Raw genomic sequence first — 9,103 nt, forward strand, 5'->3', positions numbered from 1 at the left:
AACATTTTAAATGATAATGATTTCTCTTCAGAAATAATGGAGGTCAAAAATAAGTGGTGCTAAATTTTTTAACAGCTGAAAGAAAATTAATATCAACTTAAAATTTATACCCAGTGGAAGTTGTGTTAGAAATGAAAGGAAAATCAAGAGATCGTCAGATGACCACATACTAAAAGAATTTATCACCAACATGCCTATCCCTTTTTTAAGTTTTGTAAATTGTGTTTGTCTATGAAAGTAAAACTTACTGTCTGATGTGGTTATTACTGTGTGTAGATGAAATATTTCAGAAAAAATATAAAGGATGGAAGGTTGTTATGTGCAGTTGAGTCTATTCTGTCTCACAGTGACCCTGTATGACAGAGTAAAACTGTCTCATAGGTTTCTTAGTCTGTAATCATTATAGGATCAGATCACCAGAGCTTTTCTCCCACAGAACAACTGGTAGGTTCAAACCTCTGAACTTTTTGTTTGCGGCCAACCACAGAACCATTGCACTACCAGCAGTCTCTGGATGGAGGGTAAAGGTACTGACTTGGAGGTAAGGTTTCCACATTTCACTTGAAGTGGTAAAATGCCAACAAAAGAGGATAAGTAGATTGTGATAAACTATGTGTAATGCAGTATCTGAGGAGTCCTGGTGGCCCAATGATTAAGTGCTTGGCTACTAACCGAAAGGTGAACAGTTTGAACCCGCTAGTCACTCTGTGGGAGAAATGGCCTGGCAATCTGCTCCCAAAAAGATTACAGCCTAGAAACTCTGTGAGGGCAGTTCTATTCTGTCATATAGGGTCACTATTAGTCAGAATAAACTTGATGACGCAAAACAACACAAAAGTGCAATGTCTAGAGGAGTTTAAGAAAAAAAAAGAAGAAACAAAAGAAAAGGAAAAGAAAAAACACACTAAAAGAAAACTATTTTAAAAAATTAAGACTGTTACCTTTGAGTTGATTTCGATTCATAGCTACCCCATAGGACAGAGTAGAACTGTTCCACAGGTCTTCCAAGGAGTGGCTGGTGGATTTGGTTTATAGCCAAACTATTAACCATTGTACCACCAGGGATTCAAAGAAAACTGTCGGTAAATTAAAATATAATTCTAAAAAATGTTCAAACTACCTACAGGAAGTCAGGAAAAAAGAAAATATAAGTATACAAAATAGAGGGAATAAACAAAAAACAAATAATAAAATGGCAGACTTTATCACTAACATATTAATCCTTACATTAATTGTATTTAGATAAACCATAAAGAAAAATTGTTTTTTGACAAAAGCACAAAGCACTACAGTGGGGGAAGAAAAGATTTTTCAACAATAAGTGGTAGGGAAACTAGATTAGGGAATTCATTAAAAAATGAATTTTGACCTAAACCTCACATCTTATGCAAAAGTTCACTCAAAATGAATCATAGATTTAAATGGAAAACAGAAAATGTTAAACCTTTTAGTGGAAATTATAGGAAAAATCTTTAAGACCTTAAGCAAGGCAGAGTTCTTAGACATGAAACCAAATACCCAATCCATAATAAAATTGATAAATAGTACTTAATGCCATCAAGTCAGCACTGATTCATGTTGATCTTATGTATAACAGAATAAAATGTTGCCTGGTCCTGTGGCATCTTCATGATCATTGCTATGTTTGAGTACATTATTTTGGCTCTTGTGTCTATGCATCTCACTGAGGGGTTCCCTCATTTTCATAGACTGTATTTTACCAGACATTGTATCCTTTTCTAGTGATTGGTCTTTCCTGATGACATGTCCAGAGTAATCTAGCCAAAGTCTCTCCAACCTCATTTCTAAGGGACATTGTAGTTGTAATTCTTCTAAGACTGTTTTGTTCATTCTTCTGGCAGTCCATGATATATTCAATATTCTTCACCAACACCACATTTCCAATGCATCAATTCTTCTTTTGTCTTCCTTTTTTATTTTCTGGCTTTTTAAACAACTATGAGATATCACTGAACACCTATTAGGATGTTGTTAGGTGCCATAGAGTCAGTTCCAACTCATAGCAACACTATGTAAAAAAAAAATTAGGATGTTGTTAGGTGCCATAGAGTCAGTTCCAACTCATAGCAACACTATGTACCACAGAACAAAACATCTTCCAGTCCTGTGCCATCCTTACAATCGTTGTTATGCTTGACCCCATTGTTGCAACCACTGTGTCAATCTATCTTGTTGAGGGCCTTCCCCTTCCCCACTGACCCTGTACTGTACCAGGCATGATGTCCTTCTCCAGGTACTGATCCTTCCTGACAACATGTCCAAAGTATGTAAGATGCAGTCTTGCCATCCTTGCTTCTAAGAAGCATTCTGGTTGTACTTCCCCCAACACAGATTTGTTCTTTTGGCAGTCCATGGTATATTCAATATTCTTTGCCAACACCACAATTCAAAGGTGTCAATTCTTCTGTTTTCCTTATTCATTGTCCAGCTTTCACATGCATATGATGCAATTGAAAATACCATGGCTTGGGTCAGATGCAATTTAGTCTTTAAGGTGACATTTTTGCTTTTCAACACTTTAAAGAGGTCCTTTGCAGCAGATTTGCCTACCACTTTGCATCTTTTGACTTCTTAACTGCTGCTTCCGTGGGTGTTGATTGTGGATCCAAGTAAAATGAAATCTTTGACAACTTCAATCTTTTCTCCACTTATAATGATGTGGCTTATGGGTCCAGTTGTGAGGATTTTTGCTTTCTTTATGTTGAGGCTTAATCCATACTGAACACTGTGGTCTTTGATCTTCATTAGTAAGTGTTTCAAGTCCTCTTCAGTTTCAGCAAACAAGGTTGTGTCATCTGCATAATGCAGGTTGTTAATGAGTCTTCCTCCAGCCCTGATGGCCAGGGAAGAATGGGGCCTATTAGAATAGTGAAGATAAAAAATAGTGACAACAGAAAATCCTGCTGAAGATGTGGAGATACTGAATCTTGCATATAATGCTGGTAGAAACCTAAAATGATATAGTCTTTCTGGGGAAAAATTTGTTTATTATAAAAACTAGACATGTATTTGCAATACAGATTAGCAATTATAATCTTGAGCAGTTATCCTAGAGAAATGAAGATCTATGTCCACACAAAAACCTGTACACAAATGTTCATAGCAGCTTTATTAATAATAGACAAAAGCTGGAAAAACCCAAATGTCCTTCAAAGTTTCAATTGTTAAACAAATTACAGGACATCCATACAAAGAATCCTATGTGGCAATTAAAAAGGAATAGACTATTGATGCACCCAACAGCTTGAATAGATCTCAAGGACATTATTTTGACTGAAAAAGGAAAAAAAAAAAAAAAGTAAAACCAGTTCTACAAGAAATGCTGAAGGAAGTCATCCAGAAGAAAAACTTCAGTAATGCACTTAAAAACCACCTGAAATAATATATAACTGGGTGGAGTCAGAGAGGTAGGGAGAGGACTCTACTGAAGGGAAACCATTGAAATGTAAAGATGAAATCTAAGATACTTTTGGTTGATAAATGCAAAAGGAATGTCTTCATGCTTTATGATGGCAAAATTATAGGGAATGATTTTAAAAAAAGGAAAATAAGAACTAAATATACATAAACCCTAAGAACTAATTTAGATCGACAGGAAACTGAGATAGGAAATTGGAATTGATGACATCAAAACAAAAGGAGAGATGATTGGAGTAGATACAGAATTTTCATATGTAAGAAAGTTAAGGTGGTTTCAAGATATAACAGGTTGCTTTAAATACAGGATGTTAAATGTACTACTCATGGAAACTACAAAGAAAGTAAAACTCAACAAAATAAAGAAGGGAAATAAAAAGATGCAGCAAGCACACAAAAAAACAATAATAAATAAATGCAGAAAAACTAGTGCTAGTGATAGCAGCAAGAGACAAAGGATAAGTATCAATTTGGAAGTCAAATAAAAGTTATTAAACAACATGAAGGTGGAAAATCAGTGAATGCTTTTGCTTGCGATTTAGGCATGTTCACAACGTCCAAATCACATAATATCCTATTTCTCAGAACATATTGTGGATGTTAAATGATGCATCACTGTACTTTGTAAATCAAGAACAAAACACCTTATACATGTAGGAAAATAATGGACGAGTGTGGCACTGGGTCTGGGTTTATGTGCTAGGTTATATACATAAATAATTGGAGGTGATGGGATGGAAGAGGGCTGAAAAAGAAATGGAAGGGCTAAGGAAAAAAAAGATTTGTCCTAAAATATTATAAAGTATTATGCATGATATGAGCATGTATACCATAATGTTACAATTAAACACGTAGATGGGTGTTATGGTTAAGATTGTGTGTCAGCTTGGTTGGGTCGTGATTTTCAATGTTTATATGTGATCATCCCCATGATGGGATCTGCTGTGAGCAGCCAATCAGTTGAAAGGGAGTTCCCTTGGGCATGTGGCCTATAACTGAATATAAATGGGCTTTTGCCCTCTCTAGGTCCCGCATCTGCCTCTTGTTTGTCTGACCTCCGGTTCTTTGGACTTGAGCTAGCAGCTTATCTACCTATCTTGGAATTCCTCCATCTCCACAGACAGTGAGCAAGAAGAACTAGTGATCTTGGGTTTGCCAGCCTCTGCAGCTACATGAATCTGGAGAAGCCTCTGTCCTGATCTAAGGACTTGGGACTTTTTACCCTCTACAATCGCAAAAGAGATTTTTTTGATATAAATCTCTCCCTATATATATGTATATGCTTACTGGCTTTGCTTCTGTAGAGAACCCAGCCTAAGATAATGGGCATCTAGGTTTTTTCTATCTTTTGGCTACCATGAATAGTGTTGCAATGAACATTGTTGTACATGTTTGTTCGTGTCCCTACCCACAAGCCTCTTAGGTATATGCCTAGGAGTGGGATTGCTGGATCATATGGTAGTTTGAATTTCCCCATATCCTTGTTAACATTTGTTATTTTCCATTTTTAGCCATCCTGTTAGGAGCGAAGTGATATGTCCTTGTGGCTTTGATTTGCATCTCTTTAAAGGTGTTGAGCATCTTTTCATGTATTTTTTTGTGATTTGAAGATACTCTTTGGTAAAATGTCTGTCTCTAGTGGGGTGTCATGGATTGAATTCTGTCCCCCCAAAAAATGTGTGTATCAACTTGGTTGAACCATAATTTGCAGTGTTCTGTGGTTGTCCTCCATTTTGTGATTGTAATTTTATGTTAAAGAGATTTAGGGTGGGATTGTAACACCCTTACCAGTCACATCCCCGATCCAATGTAAAGGGCGTTTCCCTGGGGTGTGGCCTGCACTACCTTTTATCTTACAAGAGATAAAAGGAGAGGGAAGCAAGCAGAGAGTGGGAACCTCATACCACCAAGAAAGCAGCATTAGGAGCAGAGTGCATCCTTTGAACCCGGGGTTCCTGCACCTGAGAAACTCTTCCACCAGGAGAACATTGAGGACAAGGACCTTCCTCTAGAGCCAACAGAGAAAGAAAGCCTTCCCCTGGAGCTGATGCCCTGAATTAGGACTTTTTAACTACTTACTGTGAGGAAATAAATTTCTCTTTGTTAAAACCATCCACTTGTGTTATTTCTGTTATAGCAGCACTAGATAACTAAGACACAGTGTGTCATGGATTGAATTGCATCCCCCCAAAATACCTGTCAACTTGGCTAGGTCATGATTCCCTGTATAGTGTGAATGTTCACCATCATGTCATATGAAGTGATTTTCTTAAGTGTTATAAATCATATCTCTATGATGCTAATAGGATGGGATTAGTGGCAATTATGTCAATGAGGCAAGACTCAATCTATAAGATTAGATTGTGGCTTAAACCAATTTCTTTTGGGATATAAAAGAAAGAAATGAGCAGAGAGCATCAGAGACCTCATACCACCAAGAAAGAAGCAGTGGGAGCAGAGCACATTCTTTGGACCTGGGGCTTCTGGGTGGAGAAACTCCTAGGCCAAGTGAAGACTGATGACAAGGACCTTCCCCCAGAGCTGACAGAGAGAGAAAACTGCCATCTGGAGCTGGCACCCTAAATTCAGACTTCTAGCCTATTAGACTGTGAGAGAATTAATTTCTCTTTGTTGAAGCCATCCACTTGTGGTATTTCTGTTATAGTAGCACTAGATAAACAAGACAGAGGATGTGTGTGCACACATAATATATTCTTGAGAGATATTTGAAATAAGTCACTAGCTGTGTGTTATAGATTATACCTAAAAGTCAAGCACTCACTAGGAGAAATAGAGAAGATTTCTATCTTCATTTCTCTGGGGAAATATGCAGTCCCTGAAGTGAAATTTTGAGTAGAATATTGAGCCTACAAAAGTACCAGGGTAAACCATCTCCATTTGTGTATAAACAATTTCATAATTCTCTCTTTCCCAAAAGATTTGAATTATAGGAAAGCTCTTAGGGTAGCCTCCTGAATTCTTAAAGCTCAGAATAAAATAATTTACTTGATGCTAACTGTAATTACGTTGAAAACAAAAAGTGCTGCTTGTTTTCTTTCTTTTCTTTTTTGTAGTTTAATCATTACCTCTGGGCAAAATTATAATTAAAAATCATGATCTTTATCTGAAGGACTCTCAGAGCAACTAAAGGCTGAGATTTATAAATGCCCCAAGCCTGTTCACACAAAAGGAGGAATTTTAGTTCAGAAGTATGACATTCTCCATCAACAGAACTATTCCTCTTTAGAGAACAATAGTGGGGAAGAAACTACGAATATAGTTTTGGTGCTTTTAGGCAGAAGAAGAGTGAGCACTGAATCACTTTTTGTTATATCCCTTTTAAAAAACCAGAGCCATGGAAAATAATGGACCTCTCTGCTTTGCCATGCTCTGATTCTGAAGTGCAGAGAATCCCAATGGTATATATTAAAGGGTTAGTGTGAGAGGAAAGTAGAGGTAAGAATTGGTGCTGAGATTATAGTGTTTGCAATGAATTCAATCCCATTTCCCCTCAGAGCATTTTTTATGAAGGAGATCCCGGATCCATTCCTGACTTGATAAAGCTTGCTATGTACCTTTGGAAAACCAAGGAGCCTCCATGATTCTCCTAACTCTACCACCACCAGCACCAGTTGTCATTCAGTCATTCATGACTAATGGCACCCCATGTGTGTAGAGTAGAGCTACATGGCATAGGGTTTTCAAGACTGTGAACTTTAGGAAGCAAATCATTGGGCCTTTCTTCTGAGGCACTGCTGAGTGGGTTCAAACTGCCAAACATTTCATTTGTAGTGTTTGTGCCACCCCAGGACTTCTAACTTTCCCTAACTCTGTGGTGGCCATAGAGTACCCATAGTCACCTTATGCAGTGCTGAGTATGGATTGGTGATCACCACGGGGTAGCTGAAGTTCGGTGAGTAAAGAGATTTGTTGTTGTTGTGTTACCCTGAGTCTATTCCAACACAAAGTTACCCTATAAAACAGAATAGAACTGCCCCATAGGGTCTCCTAGGCTGTAATCTGTCCAGGAGCAGATCAACAGGCCTTTTCTCCCATGGAGTGGCTGGTGGGTTTGAACCACCGACCTTTCAGTTAGGGCTAAGTACTTAATCACTGTGCCACCAGGGCTCCTGAGTAAAGAGTGACAAGTATTAGAGTTAGGGAGGAAATAGAAGGCCTTAGTGACAAGCTGAAGCAGAGAAAAGATGAGCCATCACTACACTTCTTCGCTTCTCAAACCATTTCTCCCAGTATTACCTATTGCTGTACTTAAGCATCTATGCACCTGTCCTTCATGTCTGAGCAGAGCCTGAGTCAGCTCTTTTTAATGGTAAAAACCCAGAAAAGTCTCTGGACTTCTCAGCTCCAGGAAGGGTTGGGTTTGGAATTGCATGGGAAATGTGGGTTGTGACTCAAATATGATTTTACTCTCCCATTTTCAGAGATTCAACTAAAAGAGGATGGATATTGGAAACAGTTCCTCACTGACCGAGTTCATCCTTTTAGGTTTAACAAATTATCCAAACATCCAACTCCCCCTCTTCTTCCTCTTCCTAGGAATCTACATTGTCACTGTGGCAGGTAATCTGGGATTTATCACTTTAATTGTGCTGAATGCTCACCTTCATACTCCTATGTACTAAAACCTATGTACTACTTCCTCTTTAATTTATCCTTCATTGATCTCTGTTACTCTTCTATCATATCCCCAAAACTGCTGGTAATCTTTGTGTCACAGATGAACATCATCTCCTATGCAGGATGCATGACTCAGCTCTTTTTCTACTGCTTTTTTGTGAATGCTGAGATCTATGTGTTGACAGTGATGGCCTATGATCGCTATGTGGCCATCTGCAAGCCACTGCTGTACACGGTCACCATGTCCCCTCAAGCCTGTTCTCTACTGGCTGTGACTGTGTATGTGGGAGCATTTGTTGCTGCCTGGGCCCATACAGGATGCATGCTGAGGCTGACCTTCTGTAATGCCAACACAATCAACCACTACATGTGTGACATCCTCCCCCTCCTGGAACTCTCTTGCACCAGCACTCTCATCAATGAATTGGTTGGTTTTGCTGTTGTGGGCTTTGATGTTGCTGTGCCCTGCCTCATCATCATTGTCTCTTACATTTTCATCCTCTTCATCATCCTCCGCATTCACTCCAGGGAAAGAAGGTCCAAAGCCTTCAGTACTTGTAGCTCACATATAATTATTGTTTGTGTTTTCTTTGGATCAGGGGCATACCTGCACCTCCATTCTTCTTCTGTTTTGTCCATGGACCAGAGGAAAGTGTCTACCATATTCTATACCATTGTGGTGCCCATGCTTAATCCTCTGATATACAGGTTTAGGGACAGAGAGGTTAAAATTGCCCTAAAGAAAAGTTTAAGTAGAAAAATATTTTCCTGAGCTGGAGCTGTATAATTACTGTAAGGTGGTACAGGTTTCTCTTTAAATTGTTCCCTCTTGCTACAGAGTTCTTCATACAGAATGAAGAGGGATGTAATAGAACATTTGATTTGGACTCAGGATGTCTGGGTTGAAAACTCTGAAAAATAGGGGCATAATATTATTTCATTGAGTTATTGGAAAGAATACAAAAAAAAAAAACAAAAACCCAGTGCCGTTGAGTCGGGGTGGTTAAGTGCTACAGCTGCTAACCAA

At 38.4% G+C, this 9,103-nt stretch overlaps 1 pseudogene; it reads left to right on the top strand.

Moving 5' to 3' along the window:
- The first annotated feature begins 7,754 nt into the window (after positions 1–7,754).
- Positions 7,755–8,848, top strand: LOC100664610 (olfactory receptor 8B8-like; annotated as a pseudogene).
- The last annotated feature ends 255 nt before the right edge of the window (positions 8,849–9,103 follow it).

The sequence above is a fragment of the Loxodonta africana genome, chromosome 15, assembly GCF_030014295.1.
Source record: "Loxodonta africana isolate mLoxAfr1 chromosome 15, mLoxAfr1.hap2, whole genome shotgun sequence".
NCBI classification, from domain to species: domain Eukaryota; kingdom Metazoa; phylum Chordata; class Mammalia; order Proboscidea; family Elephantidae; genus Loxodonta; species Loxodonta africana.